This window comes from Eurosta solidaginis, chromosome 5 (genome assembly GCF_040869045.1).
Source record: "Eurosta solidaginis isolate ZX-2024a chromosome 5, ASM4086904v1, whole genome shotgun sequence".
Classification (NCBI taxonomy): Eukaryota; Metazoa; Arthropoda; class Insecta; order Diptera; family Tephritidae; genus Eurosta; species Eurosta solidaginis.
The window spans coordinates 12298975-12322927 of NC_090323.1; the positions used below are offsets into that span (position 1 = coordinate 12298975).

Consider the following 23953-nt stretch of genomic DNA (forward strand, 5'->3'; position numbering starts at 1 on the left):
GAATTTCTTGTACTATGCAAGTGGCATACAAAAGTATCAAAGCAAATATTTTCAAAATAAAAGGAGAAAGTGTGTATAAGAAAAGAGAGGAAATAGAGAGAACAAAAGTTGGCGAATGGAGGAAATGAAGCGAGGGGAAGGAAGATAATAAAATTAACGTAATAAATACAAAAAAAATTTAATACACTTATCTAAGCTCTAAGCTAAGAATTCTGTATTCAAACGTTTTTAGAAAAGCTGCAGAGATTTAAAAAATTAAAAATTACCTTCTGAAAGGCATATCTCTTTCTATATGCATACATATATGGTAAGTGTATAAAAGCACCCAACTTGGCCCACCGTGCTCTCATTGCAAATTCACCACATCCACCATTTCCCCTTTTCACTCGAATATTCACATATCGCTCTCCTCTTATGCACATATTTTGCTTAAAAGACCGAACAAGTACTCGATGCTTCAATTTGCAATTTATTGCCTTGTAACTTGGTTTGTTTTGTTTTTTCTTGAAAATGGTAAACAAGTTTATTTATATATGCGCAAAAATTATTACGCAGCGCTTAAAATAGCGCACATTCCAATATTTACCAAATATCTCTTGATCATGTGCAGCACCACTCTTGCTGCTGTGTGTTTAGTTGGTTGCAAATCTCACTTACTGCTTATTTATTCACCGCAAACAAAAAGGGGAAATATGTGGTGTATAAAAAGTTCGTGTCTTACGTTGAAGTCTTTTGTTTGATGTTGTGGAATGTAAGTTGCTGTACTGCATTGTCGTATTACATGTACAAAGCATAAAACAAAAACATAAATAAATATAATAAATGTATGTATGTAAATATGTAATGTAAATGCAATGTAAATATATACATTCGTGCTCAATTGACTGTAAATGCCAAATCAACAACAGTTTTTCAGGTGAAATGTCAGGGGTGCAAAAGTCGATTCTGCATTTATATAATTGCTTGAAAGAAGATGAAAAAAACTTAACACTTCTTTGTATGGCTTGAAATTGAAGAAATTAAAAATTTTCGAGTGTGAGTACTTACATATGTATATATATGCAGTTGGCGTGGCTGTAAATATTTAACTACCAAAAATATATAAGTGCAGTGCTTTGTGTTAATGCTGTTGTTAAATTTTTTCTGTAGGACATTTGCCAGAGTTTGTGTTGGCGTAAGCTAAGTTGGCTTGGTACTCGATTTTTCACGGTAACTTAAATATTTTTAGCTTACTTTTCATTTATATGAAATTTTTTTTACTTTCAAATGTTATTTGACATGTCTGCTCTCTATATTTTCTGTAATGCTCGTGATAGTTTCATTTTCCTATGCTTATAAAATATCATCGATTTCTCTCGGCTTGATTTTTCATGTGTAAATTAATACTTTGAAAAAATAACTTAAACTATAATTATGACTAAGAGAAAGAGGGTATCATCAAAGGTTCCGGCTAAAAATTTTGGCTAAAAATTAATTTTCATTTATTTAGCTAATGCATTTTTATAAACAAACTAAATTGTAGGTTTGCGACAAGCTTTTTCTAATAAGAGCGATCTCTCTCAGAACTTTATTGAATAATTTCATATATCAAACTACGGTTGAAAAACGCCCTATCTCAGAATTTGTTCATACATAGCATAAATTCAGTACATTTTTAAGCCACTATTTTATGATATTTGGGGGTAAAGGGCTTACTGACCTACTCGCGAAGTTCTTCACAAGTCCTGTGTGGCTTTTATATCAAACCCAAAAATGACTGCCGTAACGATATGGAGGGGGCTATTCTTTCGATTTTTTTGCTGTCTAGCATAAGTATAATGAAGAAAAACAACAAAATAAAAAAAAAAATTATTTAAATAAAAATTCAGAAATTTTTCCCGATAGGGACATCTTAACGATATTCCTTAGCTATTAGTTAAAAGCTTGTGGAATCTCTTTTTATGCTCAGCTTGCACAGTGCAAATTAGGTACTCATAGCTATACCGTATATCTTTCGTGCTAGCGTGCATCAACAAATCACATACTTATAATAAGGGCGCTGAGAGGGCCAACGACAGCGAAAGCAGAGTCATAAATATGAGAATCAGAGGGAAAGGGATAAGGGAGGAATAGTGAGACAGAGGATCGAAGGGGAGGGGCAGGGGAAGGGTATAGCAAGAGAGAAAGGTATAAAGAAAAAGTAGGAGAAAGGAAAAAGAGAGAGGAAGCGGGAAAAAGAGTGTAAAAGGTTATCCATAACTAAAACGAACATTTTTTTTAAATATATCTCTTGTCTGTAAAATTCGTTTTGATCTTGTTTACTATTTTGTATCATACTAGTGGCGGCCACCGTGGTGTGATGGTAGCGTGCTCCGCCTACCACACCGTATGCTCTGGGTTCGCACCCCGGGTAAAGCAACATCAAAATTTTAGAAATAAGGTTTTTAAATTAGAAGAAAATTTTTCTAAGCGGGGTCGCCCCTCGGCAGTATTTGGCAAGCGCTCCGGGTGTATTTCTGCCATGAAAAGCTCTCAGTGAAAACTCATCTGCCTTGCAGATGCCGTTCGGAGTCGGCATAAAACATGTAGGTCCCGTCCGGCCAATTTGTAGGGAAAATGAAGAGGAGCACGACGCAAATTGGAAGAGAAGCTCGGCCTTAGATCTCTTCGGAGGTTATCGCGCCTTACATTTATTTTTTTTAGTACACCGGGACTAGATTCAAGCAGTATGAGCTTGGAAATGCACACTTTTCTTTCCTACAAATTAATTAAAGAGAGGAGTTCATTTAAAAACTCAGAACTATTGATTCTAGCTCTAGCTCTAGCTCACACTTTGCTTCGTGAGTACTCCGTGAAGTAATTTGTTTGAATTTTTTGAAAGTACTCTCCCGTAAGCGTATCATGGAATACTCAGAAACGAAGAAGTGATTTATCGAGCTGCAGCAACGCGCCGAGTAATAGCTACTTCTCCATATTATTACATTACATTACTTTTGCCCCAAAAATAAATGTTTTTTGAAAATATTAATTTAATAATAATCGAATCCAGATATTCTTATAGCGAATAGAACGTCCTACCAAAAAAATTTTTACAAAGATAATTAAAGTTATTGAAGTTAAAGTTTGACTTTTATTAGAAAATTGTTAAACTGCAAATATTGAACGACTTTGCAATGTAAGAAATATGTAGCAGGCATGTTATTTTCTACACCCCAACTCTTTTTTATTAAGAGAGGGCACTTTTTGGTAAAATTACTAACACAAGGCAGAGTCTCCAGAATATCCGATCGCCTATCAGAATCCAGCTTTTATGCTATTATGAATCCGGTCACCCGACTAAAATTTATTACCTTTCTTTGGTGTGATAATACATTTTCAGTCTTCAAGGAAAAAATTTACTTGCTAAATTGCGGACACTTTAATATACATAGTATCCATAAACGTACATACATATACACTTTCATTAAATTATGCAGAACAATGTTTATAAAGTCTCATCACCTCTGGTTTAGATACGCAACAGATGAATAAACATTTAAAGCTGAAGAACTATTAAGTATTGAATAAGGGATACACATTGTATCTATCTACCAAACAAATGAAAATAATAGAGAGTAAACGTGATAAAGAAACTTCAAGTCATTTGTATGCATAGCGGGTAAACTTGGAGGTAAATTTTTATGTGCCTAAAAGTAGTTTCATATGATTTACGAAACCGCAAGAACGTAAAAGATTTCAAGCACAGAATAAAATATGTCGCTTAAAATTACAAAATATTCGGATTTAATCAGATCTCCGTTCTCATTCCTCATACGTAGACACTTAAATCTGCACACGCAACACTTTGTAGTGACTACGCGCATGCGCAATTTGATTACAAGGTAATAAGGGTCGCCGCATTATTTCAGAAAACAAAAATTCAGAAACACATTTTTTCAGAAAACATTAGTCAGAAGTCTTTTTTGAGAAAGAAAAAATTCAGAAGTCAAAAATCAGAAACAAAAATTCAGAAATCAAAATTGCAGAAGTCAATTTTCAGAAGTCAAATTTCAGAAGTCAAATTTCAGAAAGTAATCAGACAGCAAAAAACATTAAATTTTGCGCAAAATTTTATGTTTTTTTGCTGCCTGATTACTTTCTGAATTTTGACATTTGAAATTTGACTTCTGAATTTTTTTTCAGCATTCTGGTTATTTTCCAAATTTTAAGTTATAAATGTCTTTCTGCCTTCTGATTATTTAAATGTTTGGTTTTTTAGTTTTGAAATATTTTAAGTATAAACTACTAATCCATTTTTAATGTATGATAACTGACTTTATTTTTTATCATCACTTTTTCGTGTTATTGTAAATTTTCTTAGATGGATTTGAATATACATTCGATAGGTCGTATAATGAAACAGATTATTTTTTCTGTAGAAAGTAAGAACTTAATTTTAATTCACAAAATTGGAAGTTTTTTCACTTTCGTGAATATGTTTTAGTAAAAAAAGTGAATCGAATTGTGGTGCCAGATTAATTCGATATAACAACGTGGAACCAGGTGAAAATAATGACAACATGAAGATAATAGGCATACATTTACATGCACCAGATGCTAGGAAAGTGGAATGTTACCGATTGGCAAAAGACTTAAAACGAAAGGCTACTGAAGAGTGTCGTGCCTCGAGAGATATTGTAGGACAGATTATATCAAATGCAAATATAGCTGTTAGATCGATTCTCCCCTCAGTCGATCAAATGATGCGCACCGTCAGGCGAACACGTGCTTTAAATTTCGTTCCGAAAAATCCTAATAATCTCAAAGAACTCGTTCTTGAAAATGAGTTTATCAAAACAATAGATGGAAAACAATTTTTGCTATATGATAATGGGCCAAATTATCAAAGGCTAATCATTTTTTCCACAGAAGAAAATTTGAAATTTTTAGCAAGTTGCTCCTCGATTCATATGGACGGCACATTTTCTGTTGTTCCTCCACTTTTTTCCCAATTATATACATTGCTTGGAAAGTGTTTCCTTTATATGTATATATTTGAATACAGTTCTCGATTCTATTGTAATTCTATTATTTGCAGGAGGTTTAAATGGTTTAATAGTTCCCTTGGTATATGTACTAGCATGTAACAAAAAACAAGAAACATATAATATCATAATGAAGACTTTATTAGAACAAAGAAACTCATTTTAACCTAAATATGTGATGCTGGATTTTGAGAAGGCGGCAATTAATTCAGTAAAAAACTCGTTTCCCGAAGCATTGGTTCATAGATGTTTTTTCCACTTTTCCAAAAACATTTGGAGACATATCCAATCATTAGAGCTGCAAAAGAGTTATAAAAATGTTTCAATTTTCGCGATGAATTTGAAATATTTATTAGCACTTGCATTTGTTCCAGAGGAAATGGTGATCGATGCATTCGGATTGATATCTGAACTGGAATTTTATGTGGATAACGAAGAAAACGAATACAATTCCGAAATACAAAACTTATTAAATTATTTCGAGGTAACTTATATTGGATTGCCACTTCCTGGAACACAGCAACGTCGGAAGAAGTCGTTTGGGTGAAGCCCAAACAAATAATTCTATCAAAGGGTGGCACAACGCCATTCGAAATGCATTTGGGACACACCCTAACATATTTAATTTCATAAATAAAATAAAAAATGAACAGCCAATAACAGAAACAAAACTACAGCAATTTTCAGCTGGAGGTGAGCATATGGAAAACGCAAGAAAAAATACAAAGACTTCGATCAGCGTTTGTTTAGTATTGTAAATTCATTTGAAAAAGATGAACGCGAAAATGATTTAATTAATTACATGCTTGCCATTGCATACAATTTAAAATTTTAGATTGCACTACTTTTTCTTTATACATAATACTTTCCAAATAAATAAACGTTTCTGAATTTTGAGAAAAATTTAATGTTTTTTCTGTATTCTGAATTTTGACTTCTGAAATTTGACTTCTTAATTTTGACTTCAGAGTTTTGTCTTTCTGCAAAAAGGGTTCTGACTAAAGTTTTCTGAAAAAGTGTGTTTCTGAATTTCTGTTTTCTGAATTTATGGGGGGCACCAGATAATAAGCTCTACTCAACCAAGTGTTGAGTACCCGTTTTTGCAAATCATACTTTTACTAACTAAAATATTACTGCATGAGCTGTTTTTTCTATAAATATTTTGGTAAACATATAGGCGGCTATTTAAAAAGTAGTAGCTGGTAAGTAGTAATCATAATTTCACGGTCATTATTGATTGTTTGTAGATAAATAGCAATTGAAGTGTAGGGCAGTCATGCATATGAACGTACCGTCGTTGAATGTGCAATACCGCGTATACAAAGTTATGGGAATAATGTAAGTAAAATCGCATAAAATATAAAAAACGTTGAGAATTGTTATACCCTAAGACAGTCTCTTGTATATAAGACTCATTGTTTTAATAGCTCTGCATTGAAATCAAAAATTTACAAAAAAAAGGTACCATTTCTTTGGGGCGTCATATTGTATTTTTCATTTCAACGCAGTTTCTTTTTTAAATTTCCGCTTTCGAATACTTGCCTCCTTAAACCGATAATACTTAAAAATTTAAAAGAACTATGCATTCAGTGGTTTAAAATGGTTATAGCTCATTCTAAAATTTATAATCTTAACTAGCTGACCCCGGAAAACTTCGTTTTGCACAAAATCAAATGCGCAGAAAAGCATGCAATATTTAGTACCATGTGGTCGATAGCAAATACCACCTAAGTGATAGAAGTTAGGCTGTTATCGCTTATGACTACATGGTACTAAATGCTGCACACTTTTCTGCGCACTTGATTTTCTTTTAGAGATTTTTGGCGATGGAATTTTAGCTTAGCGAGAGTTGGAATTTGGGGGCTGGCGTCACTGAAGTTAACACACTGTTTCGTTATACAGTGGCGCAATGACGCCACTAACCGACTCATCTTCGACATAACATCAATTCTCAACACCTCAATCAAAGACTCTTTAAATATAAGATGGTGCATTGTAAAGTTCTAAAACTTTGTGGAAATTGTAGGACGGCTGTAAGAGGAATTCACCATACCTTTTGCTATGCTGTCCGCCTCAACATAGCTGACTTTTTAAGGCTGTATAACTCTGTAATTTATTTTGCCTTTGGAAAAATTACCTATTTGAAAATAAGCTGGCTGAAAACTATTGGCATAACAGGTTAAGCTAAATCAACAATTGAAAATCTCAGCCAAGCGATTTGTAAAAAAAGCTAATTTGTCTATTTGTTTCTTACTTTCTCGATATAGGGTGTGCTCGAGCTGCAGCAGTGTTACTTTTTATGACAGCGGATAACGTTCTTCAGCAAAATTTGAGCAGATGTGGCAATTTCGCGCGTTCGTTATATCCATATTGTATAAAAACATTCTAGTGGTACCGGGGTCCACGTTTAGTCTCACGACCCTAGCCACCCAGCGGTATGAAATATAGCCTATAGCCTATTCGGGTATCTAGATAATATACCTACACAATTTTATAAAAGTCGGTCCAGTAGTTTTCAAGTTTTAAACATCCGAACATACACTCACCATGATTTGTTTTTATATATATAGATTCTAGTGGTACCCAGCGGTATGAAATATAGCCTATAGCCTATCCGGGTATCTAGATAATATACCTACAAAATTGTATAAAAGTCGGTCCAGTAGGTTTCAAGTTTTAAGCATCCGAACATACACTTACCATGATTCATTTTTATATGTACAGATTCTAGTGGTACCCGGCGGTATGAAATATAGTCTATAGCCTATTCGTGTACCTAGATAATATACCTACAATATTTTATAAAAGTCTGTCCAGTAGTTTTCAAGTTTTAAGCATCCGAACATACACTCACCACGATTCATTTTTATATATATAGATTAATTGCCGTTTACGTGGGTTCTAAGCGAATGACGGAAACACTTCCATACATAGTAAGTACTCGCGAAATATGAAAGTAGATTAAAAATAAAAGGTAAATACAAACAAACAGAAAATAAAGTGTTGCCTGCGTACTTGCCAACGTACTTCCTTATTGAAGACAGATTGGCTAACTAAGCATAATGCAGGAAGACAACAAGTGCAAGGCTGGCAACATCACCCCGGGCGGTACAGTAAATTGCCAATGACAATCATGAAGTGGTGTACCATGCGTAAATTAATTGATGCAATTAGTGTAAAAAATACAAGCAAAAAAAATATAAGCCACAAAAAAAATATATGAAAATTAAAAAAAAAATTCTGTGTATGAAGAAAAGAACTAACACGACAAAATGAACTGAGGCTTGTGGTCTTATTTACCTACATAGGTATAAAAAAGGTGAGGTTTAAGCGGGTTGCTTGAAAAAATCAATATACCCTTGCACTTTAAGTAACTATACAGGGTGTCTCCAATATTGATAGAAGTGATAGAAACATATGTAAGAATATGCTGTGGGGAGAGATGTTTGATGAAGAGTTGACTGCCTACCAACTTTATTGCATACAATAAACGGTCCGTTTGCACCATTAAAGTTTTCAAATCAAAAAAAAAAAAAAAATTGATTGTGTAGTCGATCAATGTATACACACGTTTTCGGCTAATCGAACAGCTCTTAAAGTGCTGTTCTCCAAAACTGTGTGGTTGAGGGTTGTCAGTGAGTGCCTGAATGGATTCACGATCGTATCGAACCACTTTTTCAGCAAAATTATCTGGGGAAACAGAGCACAACGACATATGTGGAAATTGTTAAGCGCATATCGCACAGCCCGAGATATAGTTTAACAGCCGGAGGTGGTTGTCAAAGGTCAGTCCAGTTAAACAAGCGTTGTGCTGGCATAACCTCTTGCGAGGTTTCGAAACCCTTCTCTTAATGGAGATTAAGGCACTATCCGATGATAGCCTATGCGGTACGGATCAGTATTTCAAAAAACCGCAGTTGTATTAGTTGCATGGAATATGAACTAGCGCTGTAAAACGTCACAGTCTGAAATATAGTTAGTTATAAGAGCAAAGTCATAATAACTGTCATAGAAAGGATTACCTAATTTAAGAAAAAATTTAATTGAAAACAAGATCGGATTACACAACGTAAGTATAAAAAGAGGAAACAGGCGGCAGAGCTCGTCCAAGGTATTGCCTATACTACAAACCTCATCAGCAAAAGGTTACGCATAACACACCCTACGAGCGTACATCTTACTAGCTTTACCAGGCGCACGTTGTAATGCCCGAGATCGAATGGATGTTGCGTTATTTTTTCTGTTTTGTTTGATGATAATTTAATTTATTGTTCTGTAAATTGAATTGAATTTTGTACGCATATTTGGTGAAATTTTCTGTTAAAACATTTTATTCTTGTATCTTATTGTATCTTATTTTATATTATTATATTGCTTTTACCGCTGATGATTGTTGCTTTGATTACATTCCGAAGATGCATGATTGGTGGGCCAATTTTCAAAGTTAATATATGCGCAGTCATTCCTTTCGGTTCTAAGTAGTATAAAAATTAATTTGGATAACTCACACTTTTATCTTCATCTGTAACTGTGTCGATCGATTTATATTTCGTCACTTCACCAGGAAATTGATTTTGAAAGCGATCATTGATTTTGTTAACATGATCATTTTTGGGAGCTAAGATAGTTCTACGCATAGCCAAGAAACAAAAACATTTAAATTTAAAATTCTTAATTCTGAAATATGAAAAACTTTCGTCTTGATCGAAGGAACCTCGAGCCAAAATTTGGTGATGATCGAAGTATAGCAAACACGTTTTCATAGGGAACACACACACAGAATTTGATTATTATAGAAGATGTAGATAGACTGAAGCTAAACAATTTTTTTAACAGCGGCAGATTACTAAACGTCCAAAAGGCATAACAGCTAAACTCAACAATGCTGTCAAACTTTAGTTGTTAAAATAACTTAAGTTTGTACGGCAGCCATAGTTTTTCCCCATTCCATATTTTACTGGAGGTTTTAGGACTTAACGTCACATAGCTCCTTACCAATTTTAATTATCCTACCATTACGACATTCAGATATATGCAGTACCAAAGATTCCATTTGTATGGGAGGTGCCACGCCGCTTTTATATATCGAAATTATTTTTAGCCTAAAACCTTCCCGTTGATCGAAGGAACCCATAACCAAAATTTGGTGATGATTGATGTGTGGGAAATACGTTTCCATAGCGAACACACACACACGAAGAATTTGATTTTTATATATATATGGCTAAACCGATTTGGGATTTCAAAATCAACTAATCATCATCTTTCCATCCTGTATCTTTCCTAAAAATTTCATGGCAATCTGTCGAGTCGTTCTCGAGTTATGGAGTGACAATCAAAATGTACACTTCTTTTTATATATATAGATTACGTTAAGCTAACTTGGTTGGTGGGGATACAACTACTTCTTGAGTGAGAAGACGTGAAACTTAATATAGCGAAAAGTCTATCCGCAAAATCGTTTAAGTTATATTTGTTAATATATTTTTGGCCCTCTCAAATGATTTGCTTAATAGAAAGAAATTGTATATCTCACCCTGTAAAAATGAGGCAACTAAATAAACTGAGTTCATATTTATATATTGGCTTGAGGCATTTGCAATGGGTCATGATAGCCAATTGCACATTATTTATTGTACTACGATTTGTTGCGCGAAAATGCAAATTATTTAGTGAACATTCTTCCACACATACACATACACATATATGTATATAGCAACATATTATCACAGTGCAAACACCTCCCACCGCAGCCTGCAACCACTGCGTCTGGGCCAGGCCTTTGCAAGTAAATATTTTTGTAATATTTGCAGGCCAACACCAATCGCTCGAAAATAACTGGTTTATGTAATATAAAAAAAAAATAATTATTATATTTGTAATAGTACACTTGTAGTTAACTACTGCGCTTTTGGATACCGAGAATTGCATATTAGGAAAAAATGACGTATACACAATGTCGACCCTAGTCGTAGTGTTAGCGGCAAACATTCATACATATTCCTAGCAGTTAACACAACTAGTATGCACCTTAATCAGAACTAGTATGTCTGTTGCCCTTTTACTATTTTTATATAAGATTTTTCAATTCCATTGCAGTAAAAGGTGGAAAATGTTGCGATTGATTTTTTTAGTCAGCTTCCACGGAGTAGGGTCGTGATATGTGAGACATGTTTCAGAAACGGATAGCAGTGTAATACTAAAAAATAAATAAATGTAATACGCGCTAGCCTCCGAAGAGGTTTTAGGCCGACCTTCTTTTCCAATTTGCGTCATACTCCTTTTTTAATTTTCCCTACAAATTGGCCGGACGGGGCCTACGTGTTTTATGCCGACTCCGAAAGGCATCTGCAGGCCAGATAAGTTTTCACTGAGAAGCTTTTCATAGCAGGAATACACTCGTAGTGCTTGCTAAATACACCGCTAAGAAAAATTTTCTTCTAACTGAAAAAAATGTATTTCTAAACTTTTGATGTTGCCATGGCCGGGGCGTGCACCCTGGATCGTCGGTGTGGTAGGCGGAGCACGCTACCACGACACCACGGCGGACACTGATTTTGATATTTAAAAAATAACTGCAAATTTCGAAATATTGTTAATGGTTTTCAAGTAACTTCTTTAAACTTTAAAAGTTCTACAGACTCCGATGATCATGCAATATAAATGGGCGGTGGACAGATCGAATCATTTAAAAAATACATATTTTTTAATGACATCATATCTTAATTTTGTAGAGGAATGAAGTTAAGTTTCGATGTTGTTGCAGCGATAAAGTTGTTCCCCGAAGGCCTTGGGGAGTGTTATCGATGTGATGGTCCTTTGCCGGATACAGATCCGGCACGCTCCAGTAACACAGCACCATTAAGGTGCTAGCCCGACCAACTCGGGAACGATTTATGTGGCCACATTAAACCTTCAGACCATCCCCTCCCTCCCCACCGCCAAATTCCATGAGGAACTTGCGTTCGCCAGAGCCTCGTCTGTTAGTGAAACAGTATTCGCCGCGGATAGGTAGGGTTGACAAGTGGGTTTGGAGAAGCTATATATTGTGCTGGCAACCTGAAGGGTTGCGCTATTCAGCCACTTGAATCTGGTATTTTAGTCGCCTTTTACGACAGGCATACCTACAGCGGGTATATTCTGACCCCCTAACCCGCTGGGGTTAGAACCTTTGCTTCCTTAGACACACAAGAAGCTAGATAATTCCATCCACATCAAGTAGTGCAGACAATACACGATTAATCTACGGACGATGGTTCAGCATAAATCCTACAGCTAGTGCTGATTATTTCGAGTTGCTTTCCCACGACGAAATTTTGAGCCACACTGTATTTAACATTAGTAACTTTGCATATGGTATTTGGTAGAGCCTAGTGTATATAACTACTTATTTCGATCTTGTAAATATTCAATATGAAGCCTTTTCAATCTCGAGGTTAGCATTACAGCTTCTATATGAACATCAGGATTATTTTAGCTTCACTCACAACTAGCATCTATTCTCTAATGCAAAAGAGCTGCGTAGAACGTCGGAAATCGACTCGATAGTCATCTACACGTCGCATGAACGCAGCTACTGAGATCCAGCAAAACAAACAAGAAATTAGTGCTTGATTTGTTTTCTCAAATTATTCTGCTCTAGTGTAAAATAGAGATGTGAAAAGCTTTTCGGACTCATATCATTCACAAGACGTTGAAAAAAAAGACAAAATCAAACATGATACAATTCTTGTATGGGACCGTCCATGATAAGAACACTTACAAGGTATAACCGTTTTCTCTTCTGGTCGGTCATGACTTTTTTTTTTTAAATTTAATATTTGAAAATCAATCTCCAAACAAAAGGAAATCAAAAAATGAACAAAGTAAAATATTTAGCTTTTTTGTTTAAAAAAAACATTAATATGTATGAGTGTAGTTTATAAATTTGCATATTTATCATTGCGCAAAAACGTCAATAATGCCAGAAGCAGTTATATATTGTATCATAAGCCTACGTTTATATAAATTGTTCAAAAAGCAATAGATAGTTATGTTTTAAAGCCAAAGATATTGAATTTTATTATCAATCAATTAGAGAGTCAATGTTCATCAAAGACAATCTTAAAGGAAAAACTAAGTACTGCTTTTTCATTGATATTTCTGGGTTTAAGCCTACATGGCGAGAATCGTAAAATTAAAATCAAAACTACTACTACAATCTGACCAACTCTGAAATCGTTGCTGGTACAAATTCAATCCTTTTCGGAATAGTTTGATTATCTCTTCGGACTAGCTCGATTATTTCAGGTTGTTGTTTGATTGTAGAGCACATACACTCATACAAACTCGGCCTATTACAGACATGTAAATATGTCATTGCAACGGCACAAGATATGCACTTATAAATTTTTTGTGGAATTATCCACACTACAAAGAACTTGATTGAACTATTGACTAATGGTACGAATAACATACACTACAATTTCATATTTACATACAATGTAGTTATCCATGTATGTATATATGTATGCATGTATATGGGGTATTCCATCCCATTTCGACCAATTTTGAACCCGACCCCTTTAGAATTGGCTGACAGTTTTTCTTCTTTTTCTAGCTTACGAAAGACGTTTTTCAGAATTTTTTCAAATTTTTTCATCCAACTCAAAAAAAGTTATGAATTTAAAAAAAAAACACCGTTTTTGTTTTCAAAATGCTATAACTTTTTCAAAAATTGACCGTTTGGAATCTTTTTTTTTTTAATTTGTTTTTACATGTACTTTTCGGAAAAAATACAAAAAAAATTTTATAGTTTTTTTTTCAATTTTTCAGTTTTTCGAAATTTTTCGAATTTCGACATTTTTTTTCTCATAAAAAACTCTAATCAATTCTGCAATCATCCCCACTAATCGTGGAGTGGGCCGATTTTTTTTAAATTTTTTTATTTAATTGAAAAAAAAATTTTCAAAAATAAAAATGTTTTTTATCAATTTTATTTATATAACAATAAAATGTAAGAAAATGATTTTTAAGTATTCTTATCTTTATATATTATGGTAATCTACGATTAAAATAACCAGGAAAGCGAAAGCGAGTCATCATTCGAAAAATCTCGAAAAACTGAAAAATTAAAAAAAAAAAACTTTAAAAATGTTTTTGTATTTTTTCCGAAAAGTACATGTAAAAACAAATTAAAAAAAAAAAGATTCCAAACGGTCAATTTTTGAAAAAGTTATAGCATTTTGAAAACAAACAAGGTGTTTTTTTAAAAATTCATAACTTTTTTTCAGTTGGATGAAAAAATTTGAAAAAATTCTGAAAAACGTCTTTCGTAAGCTAGAAAAAGAAGAAAAACTTTCAGCCAATTCTAAAGGAGTCGGGTTCAAAATTGTTCGAAATGGGATGGAATACCCCATATATAAATTTATCGTCAAGAGCTTGTTCGCATATCGACTGCTAGTAACATATGGAAACACCTAGATTTTGAAGTAGAAGTTGGAAGTTTATTGTCGATCTTTCGTTTGATTTTGCTTATTGAATGCGGGTGGCAGGCAGGCAGGTGTTGTTTTCTTGGATGCATGTATAAATATAAATGTACGTATTTCCAATTTTTATTGTTTCTTCATTTCATTGCATTTGTTGTTTTGCAATCTAAAGTGTAGTTCACCTTCTGCATAGTAATATACTTTTTATTTGTAGTTTTTTTTTCAAATCTCTTATTCTTTGCATATAATTTTAAATCATATACATATTTACAGACAGATATATATACGTAGTGTAATTTTATTATTGCTCTAGCGACACGGAGGAGTGACATTTGATCAGGAAATTTGTAGAAACTACTTAAATGAATTATAATGTTGGCGGGGGCTGCGAGCCGGTATTTGTAGGTGCATATGATACATTCGAAATTTTGAAGAAATAAACATGAGTACAAGTATTGAAGTTGAGAGGAAGTAAAATAAAAGGCCAAAGTCTTAAACAATAATGCATAAATATTTTATGTTTATGTCTATACCAAATTTCATTTACAAATAATAGGAAATAAAGCATAGAACAAAGGCATAAGTTAAGTAATGATACGCATTGGAAGGAAAATATATTGAATAAAACATTACAAGTATACTTATGTACGTTTTCGAACAACAAACTTATTATGGAATAAAGGCACAAGTTAGAGTTGCTATTTTTCCGCTGTTTGCCTTTTCTTAATATGTCGTTAACTATTGGAGTGATCTTCACAAAATTTTGACACAATATGAAATCGAATAAGGGGAATTCAACCATGACAATAACTCAATTTTGCCAAAAATGCACTTGTGCTGTTAAGCCTTGTGACCACAGATATGTACATCCTATAAGATATACGGAGTCGAGTGGTTAAAAAATTTTTTACTTTGGAAACTGGTAAAAGTTACACGTATATTTTTAAAAATTTGTAAAAAAACTATATGAGAGGACGCGCTCGTCGTTTATATAAAAAATCGACATGCTCTCAAGTTTCATATTGTTTAATCGATGTATAGCAGGGATCGCCACAAGCTGTTTATGGAAGCGTGACCACACCTACTTTGAAATCCAAAAATAAAAAAATGGCGACGGAGCTGGTAAAAAGTACACTGTAAAAACTTCGAAAATTCATAAATTAAGATTTTTTTAATATCTCGATCCTTGCGCCACCTGGCGGCGAGTTTTTTCCATATGTCGCTTTCTGTAATATGTTTTCCAAATATAAGACTAATCGGAGCACAAATACGATTTTTTGAAATATTTCGATCCATGCGCCACCTAGCGGGAGTTTTTTCACAAAGCGATTCCCATACCCGTATGTAATACGTGTTCCAAATATGAGCCTAATCGGAGCACAAATACGATTTTTTGAAACGTTTCGATCCACGCGCCACCTATCAGAAATTTTTTTCTTATTATTGCACCGTCATCGGGTTCTGAACTATTTTCCAAGTTTCAAGCTTGTAGCTTATCGGGAAGTTACTTAAATTTCGATTACAAAATTCTGTTCGCTACACAGAGTCAAGTTAATAAAACTGTTTAAAAAAACATGGCTATTACTTATTATATTCTATTAAATAAATGAGTGATAATCTTAAATTATCTTCTTACTTCAAACTTTTCACTAATATGTATATTCCGTATTCAAATTTTAAGTTCAAGTGAGAGGAAATAAATTTTTGTCAGTGCACGTCTATTCATTATTTTGTTTTCTAAAAAAATAGCTACAACCATTCAGCGAGCAGAAATGGCGCTGGCACGTACACAAACCCAGTCGGACTTGGTAGCTTTCAAAATTAACGTATCGCGTTGTTTTCTTGAATGCATTTAAAAATACTTCTACATGCGTTCAATTCAAATTTAATTTAATTTAAATTTAAATTATTAAATAAATCAAACAAAGCTTCATTGTGTTCGTACACGTGAAACAAAAATATACCCAAAAATATTATTTCAAAAGTCATTTTACACGAAATTATAGCAGTTTAGTTCCTAATGGGTACAGCAGAATACATTCGGTTGTAGGCGAGAGGATAGAATGCGTGCGCGCGGGCAGGGGTGGATCATGACATTGTGGGGCCCTGGGCTAATGTTACTCAGGGGCCCTGTTTTCTATGGTGTGCAGTATATAGTTATCAGAAAAAAAAATCAGCTTATAAAAACATTTATTTATCAAAACAATAAATAATATTAAAAAACAAATTAACCTTTCTGCATTTTCGTGCAAAGAATTCCTTTCTTTGCTCATCAACTGCTAAATCCTTTGTTAGATCACAATTTATAGAAAGAAGGGATAAATGATTAAGTCGATCGTTCGACATTGTTGTCCTATACTTATTTTCAATATATGATATCCTGGAGAAAGAGCGCTCCGCTTCGCAGTTGGTGATGGGCAACGTCAAACAAATTTTTTAAATGGTGTAACAATTAGGGAATACACCAACAAGTTCCTTTTCATAGATAAGCTTATAAATCTCACTGCAAGAGGTGTAGCATTCTGATTTGGATTGTAGTAAATATGATTTTAATTAAATGCATTCATTTACTAAATTTTCATCTACGTCATCTGAATAATATTTTACAATATTGCGTATACTTTCCAGATCCACGCTTTCCTGGTTTTTATTCTGCAAATCCAATAACAAATTAAATTTTTTGCCGGTTGTCTCATAGACTTGACCCCTTTCAATTAAATCCATAATCAGCTTATCCAATGCAACGTTTCGCGTGTCTCTTTTAAATGTTTCTGCACCGCACACTGAGACTTTAGCTGTAGACTTATCGGCAAATTTTGAAGTCATTTGTCTCTTGTAAACGTCCCTGTAATTTGTTACCACACTAGTACTTAATTTTTTAGCTTTCTCTTCGCACTCTTTTAGCTTCTGATCTGAATGCTGTATACGAACGCTTTCAACGAAACAATTAGTTTATTGCCTTCGCAAATATTTAAGCAAGGGCTCTGTATTTTTTTATTTACTACATGAAATCTTCCCAAAATGTGATTAAAATTGCAAATGAGAGTTACGCCAGTTTATTAAATAAACTTCGTGCCTATTTTCTGAAATCAGCTTCCTCATCCTCATTTTCGCTAAAAGTTTTTAAAATTTTCATAATTTCAGAATAATGATTTTTTAAAGCTTTGACAGCCTCATAATGACAAGACCTTCTGGTTTGGCTTAAACTTTTTAACGTAAATTTTAGTTGCATTCCACGATGAAACAATTCCCACCTATGGGTTGAAGATGAAAAGAAAACATATATTTTTTGCACCACTCCAAAAAAATTTACAATTTCGGTTGCAACTTTAACACATTCTTCACCAACTAGGTTAAGGGAATGTGCAGCACATGGTACATAATCCGCTCTTTTATTTTTTTTGTTTAATTAATGCTGGGACACCTTTGTACTGAACCGACATATTGGCTGCGTTGTCATAAGACAGTCCCCTACAATTATCCAGTATTAGCCCATTTTTTTCTAAAAAGTCTTGTAGAATATTAAATAAGTGTAATCCAGTATGACTACTAATTTTGATGAACGAGATACATCTTTCGTACACATTTCCCTGAAAACAGTATCGTAATACAATAGCAAGTTGGTCATTGTGAGACAAATCTGGAGTTGAATCCATCACGATTGAATAATACTTTTTGTCGTCGTTATTTTTTTGATTTATAATATGTTTCACTATCTGTTGGCCCATAATATCCATAACTTCCTCATTCCATTATGGGGGAAATTTTTTTAAAATTGTTTTGATTCTCTTGAAACTTTATACGCGGGGTAGGTAGCTTATTTTGAACCCGATGAAAGTTTTTCAAAATTCAAAATGGTGGAGCCATTATAGAAGTTGAGAGCATTTCAATTTGTTTATAAGCACGATGAGCGCGACCTCTGAAATCACCTTTTTTACAAAATCTCTTCTGTTTCCACAAGGCACAATATTGGGAGGGTAACGTTTGTGAATTTCCAAAAAGTGTCTTTAGTTAAAAATCTATGGACCCCGCAGGGTAGGTTAGGTTAGGTTGAACTGGCCGGTCCCTGAGGACCTCACATAGAATGAAAGAGTCCGTAGTGTTACCACAAGTTTGTTTTAACAGTGAATACAATAACGGAGATTCAGGGCATTTGCAGTTGGGCGAAGAGACTGTAGGAGCTGAATAGCGGCACGGTTATATTATCGATGGGGAGACCGCAACAGTTGGCTGGGCAAAAGTAAAAGATTAGCAACGATATGCCAACGGCGGTACCAACAGATGAATTTGCCCTGACAGAAGTTGCCATTTCTTCTGTTTTTATTAATTGCCACAAAATCTCTTACAAAATTTCTTTTGCGATTTTTTTCCCGTTCTCAACAACCCCTTGAACCTCTTAAGCTCCGAGACTAGCATTGTGTCGAGGATGTCGGTTTTACTTGCTGCTAAAATGACTATTAATTTGGATTTCTGAGATAAAATATAAAAACCACTCACCACCGGGGTAGTAGTTGTAAAACCTAAAAGCATTTGTTACTCAAAATAAAATCAGCACCAATAATCAGGTCGGAGCTTTCGGCGGTTAATCGCCTTACTAACTTACAAACGCTGCTTTTGCGAAAAGTTGCGAGCCACTGAATTTGCGAACTAAAGGACAGAAGCAGCCACCAAAAACTAACAGCTCTGTTACTGAAATCGAAACCTCTTCATAGAATAAAGTCAGTTAATGTTCTCTCGCGCGACTAAAGGATTAATAACAAGTAAGGAAGGCTAAGTTCGGGTGTAACCGAACATTACATACTCAGTTGAGAGCTGTGGAGACAAAGTAAGGGAAATCACCATGTTGTAAAAGGAACGTAGGGTAACCCTGGAATGTGTTTGTATGACATGTGTATCAAATGGAAGGTATTAAAGAGTATTTTAAGAGGAAGTGGGCCATAGATCTATAGATGGACGCCATTTAGGGATATCGCCATAAAGGTGTACCAGGCCTGACTCGAGAATTTGTTTGTACGATATGAGTATCAAATGAAAGGTGTTAATGAGTATTTTAAGAGGGCGTGGGCCTTAGTTCTATATGTGGACGCCTTTTCGAGATATCGCCATAAACGTGGACCAGGGGTGACTCTAGAATTTGTTTGTACTATATGGGTATCAAATGAAAGGTGTTAATGAGTATTTTAAAAGGGAGTGGGCCTTAGTTCTATAGGTGGACGCCTTTTCGGAATATCGTTATAAAAGTGGACCTGGGTTGACTCTAGAATGCGTTTGTACAATATGGGTATCAAATGAAAGGTGCTAATGAGTATTTTAAAAGGGTGTGGGCCTTACTTCTATAGGTGGACGCCTTTTCGAGATATCGCCATAAAGGTGGACCAGGGGTGACTTTAGAATTTGTTTGTACGATATGGGTATGAAAAGAAAGGTGTTAATGAGTATTTTAAAAGGGGGTGGGCCTTAGTTCTATAGGTGGATGCCTTTTCGAGATATATCCATAAAGGTAGACCAGGGGTGACTCTAGAATTTGTTTGTACGATATGGGTATGAAAAGAAAGGTGTTAATGAGTATTTTAAAAGGGCGTGGGCCTTAGTTCTATAGGTGGATGCCTTTTCGAGATATCGACATAAAGGTGGACCAGGGGTGACTCTAGAATTTGTTTATACGATATGGGTATCAAATGAAAGGTGTTAATGAGTATTTTAAAAGGAAGTGGGCCGTAGTTCTATAGGTGGATGCCTTTTCGAGATATCGCCATAAAGGTGGGCCAGGGGTGACTCTAGAATTTGTTTGTACGATATGGGTATCAAATGAAAGGTGTTAATGAGTATTTTAAAAGGGAGTGGGCCTTAGTTCTATAGGTGGACGCCTTTTCGGAATATCGTTATAAAAGTGGACCTGGGTTGACTCTAGAATGCGTTTGTACAATATGGGAGTCAAACGAAAAGTGCAATAAGTTTTTTAAAAGGGAGTGGGCCTTTGTTCTATGGGTGGACGCCTTTTCGGGATATCGCCATAAACGTGGACCAGGGGTGACTCTAGAATGCGTTTGTACAATATGGGTATCAAATGAAAGGTGTTAATGAGTATTTTAAAAAGGCGTGGGCCTTAGTTCTATAGGTGGACGCCTTTTCGAGATATCGACATAAAGGTGGACCAGGGGTGACTCTAGAATTTGTTTGTACGATATGGGTATCAAATGAAAGGTGTTAATGAGTATTTTAAAAAGGAGTGGGCCTTAGTTCTATATGTGAACACCTTTTCGAGATATCGCCATAAACGTGGACCAGGGGTGACTCTAGAATGTGTTTGTACGATATGGGTATCAAATTAAAGGTATTAATGAGCGTTTTAAAAGGGAGTGGCCCTTAGTTGTATATGTGAAGACGTTTTCGAGATATCTACCAAAATGTGGACCAGGGTGATCCAGAACATCATCTGTCGGGTACCGCTAGTTTATTTATATATGTAATACCACGTACAATATTCCTTCTAAGATTCCAAGGGCTTTTGATTTCGCCCTGCAAAACTTTTTCATTTTCTTCTACTTAATATGGTAGGTGTCACACCCATTTTACCAAGTTTTTTTCTAAAGTTATATTTTGCGTCAATAGACCAATGCAATTACCATGTTTCATCCATTTTTTCGTATTTGGTATATAATTATGGCATTTTTTTCATTTTTCGTAATTTTCGATATCGAAAAAGTGGGCGTGGTCATAGTCGGATTTCGGCCATTTTTTATACCAATATAAAGTGAGTTCAGATAAGTACGTGAACTGAGTTTAGTAGAGATAATTTGGTTTTTTGTTCAAGTTATCGTGTTAACGGCCGAGCGGAAGGACAGACCGTCGACTGTGTATAAAAACTGGGCGTGGCTTCAACCGATTTCGCCCTTTTTCACAGAAAACAGTTATCGTCCTAGGAGCTAAGCCTCTACCAAATTTCACAAGGATTGGTTAATTTTTCTTCGACTTATGGCATTACAAGCATCCTAGACAAATTAAATGAAAAAGGGCGAAGCCACGCCCATTTTGAAATTTTCTTTTATTTTTGTATTTTTTAGCACCATATTATTACTGGAGTTGAATGTTGGCATAATTTACTTATATGCTGTAAAGATATTAACTTTTCTTTTAAAATTTGAATTTAAAAAAAATTTTTTTCAAAAGTGGGCGTGGTCGTTCTCCGATTTTGCTAATTTTTATTAAGCAGACATAAAGTAATAAGAGTAACGTTCCTGCCAAATTTCATCATGATATCATCAACGACTGCCAAATTACAGCTTGCAAAACTTCTAAATTACCTTCATTTAAAAGTGTGCGGTGCCACGTCCATTGTCCAAAATTTTACTAGTTTTCTATTCTGCGTCATAAGCTCAACTCACCTACCAAATTTCATCGCTTAATGCGTATTTTGTAATGAATTATCGCACTTTTTCGGTTTTTCGAAATTTTCGATATCGAAAAAGTGGGCGTGGTTATTGTCCGATATCGTTCATTTTAAATAGCGATCTGAGATGAGTGCCCAGGAACCTACGTACCAAATTTCATCAAGATACCTCAAAATTTACTCAAGTTATCGTGTTAACGGACAGACGGACGGACGGACGGACGGACATGGCTCAATCGAATTTTTTTTCGATACTGATGATTTTGATATATGGAAGTCTATATCTATCTCGATTCCTTTATACCTGTACAACCAACCGTTATGCAATCAAAGTTAATATACTCTGTGAGCTCTGCTCAACTGAGTATAAAAAGATGATAAAAAAATGTTAAGGATTACCTTTATATAAATGGACCAAAAATAGATGGCAATTTTTCCTTTAATATAGACAGAATTTTGTTGAATTTTGACTAAAAAACTTTAACAATAGCTCGTGTAAAAGAATTTTGGGATTTAAAATTATAAAGGTAGAGCGCGTGCTTAAATTTTAAATAATCAATTAGTTAATCCCAAGTACATGGTTTGCCTTAAATTGAAAGATTGCGCTCCACCTTTACAGTTTTAAATTCCAAAATTCTTTTACACGAGCTATTGTTAACGTTTTTTAGTCAAAATTCAACAAGATTCTGTCTATATTAAAGGAAAAATTGCCTTCTATTTTTGGTCCATTTATATAAAGGTAGTCCTTAAAATTTTTTTATCATCTTTTTATTTTCACTTTTTTAGTGCTGCCTACATGAAGGCGTTTGGAATATTGGGTTCTGACTCACGGCTCAAGTTTCATATCTCCAGCTCAACGGGAAGTTACTAAAAAATCGATTGCAAGATTCCCCTCGTTTTTCAAGGATTTGTAGTTATCTCACCTAGCGCGCCACCTAGCGGAATTTTGTTTTCTGTAGATTATATCGTCACCAAGCCTCGAACTGTGTGCCAAGTTTCAAGTCTCTAGGTCACCGGGAAGTTAGTTAGAAATGGATTGAAAAATTCCCAAATCAAAGTTAATTTTCTTAATATCTCGATTCACGCGCCCACCTTTTTTTGATCAAATATTGCATTGTCACCGGGTTCTGACTCACGGCCCAAGTTTCAGGTCTCTAGCTCACCGGGAAGTTACTTAAAAATCGATCGCAAGATTCCCTGCGTTTTTTCAGGGATTTTCGTTTATCTCGATTCGTCTGCCACCTGGCGGCATTTTGTTTTCCACGAATTGTAGTACCATCGACTCGCAAACTATGTGCTAAGTTTCAAGTCTCTGGATCACCGAGAAGTTAGTTAAAAGTCGATCGCAAAATTTCCATTTTAAAACTAATTTTCTGTATATCTCGATCCGTGCGCCACCTAGCGGATTTTTTTTTTTCACTTGCATTGTAGTGTCTCCCAGATCTGAACTATGCTGTAAGTATCAGGTGTCTAGCTCAACGGGAAGTTACCGAAAAAGACTTTTCCGTGGGTCAAAAATTCGTATGGAAATGAGGGGACAAACCTGAAAGCGCCTTAATATAAAGGTAATAAAATGAGGTACCCAGTAGGGTTTCAACAGGAGGACAACCAATCATCATCATAAGGTAAAGCCTGAGTTTTCCCCGAAATAATTTTAGTTTTTAAACCGTTTAAGGGATGCATGACAAATAAAACTCCACTATAGTCTATAAGTGTTCGTAATATGTTTGAAATAAATGGTGTTTTATTTGCTAAATAAGAACGCCGATAAAACTATTTTCAATAAGGAAATATACCTTTGTCCTTTTAAAAAACCCACGAAAGATGTAAACTTTACATTTCACACTGTCTAAAAACCTCTTTTTCGAGATTTTGGTATATGTTTTACACCAACTCCAAACGATATATGGAAAATGAGTTATTAGAGTGAATATTTTCATAACACTATCTGGGCTGGCCGAACCACTGCTGATGAGTGACCCCCCGTTAAATAAAGTTTTGAAATATGTTATTGTGAATATGAGTTAAGGAATTTTAAAACTTATAATAAGGTTATACTATGGTACACCAAACCTTATTCAACCTCGTTATTA

The 23953-nt window shown here is 34.6% G+C and overlaps 1 long non-coding RNA gene across 1 annotated transcript in view; it reads right to left on the reverse strand.

Moving 5' to 3' along the window:
• Positions 1-288: 288 nt before the first annotated feature.
• LOC137253842 (uncharacterized) overlaps positions 289-23953 on the reverse strand; it is a 297293-nt gene continuing 273628 nt past the window's right edge. Inside the window, exons 3-4 of the long non-coding RNA XR_010953899.1 lie at positions 587-764; positions 289-503 (exon numbers count right to left, since the gene is read on the reverse strand). This is a non-coding gene — a long non-coding RNA (uncharacterized lncRNA). The remainder of the gene's footprint in view (positions 504-586; positions 765-23953) is intronic.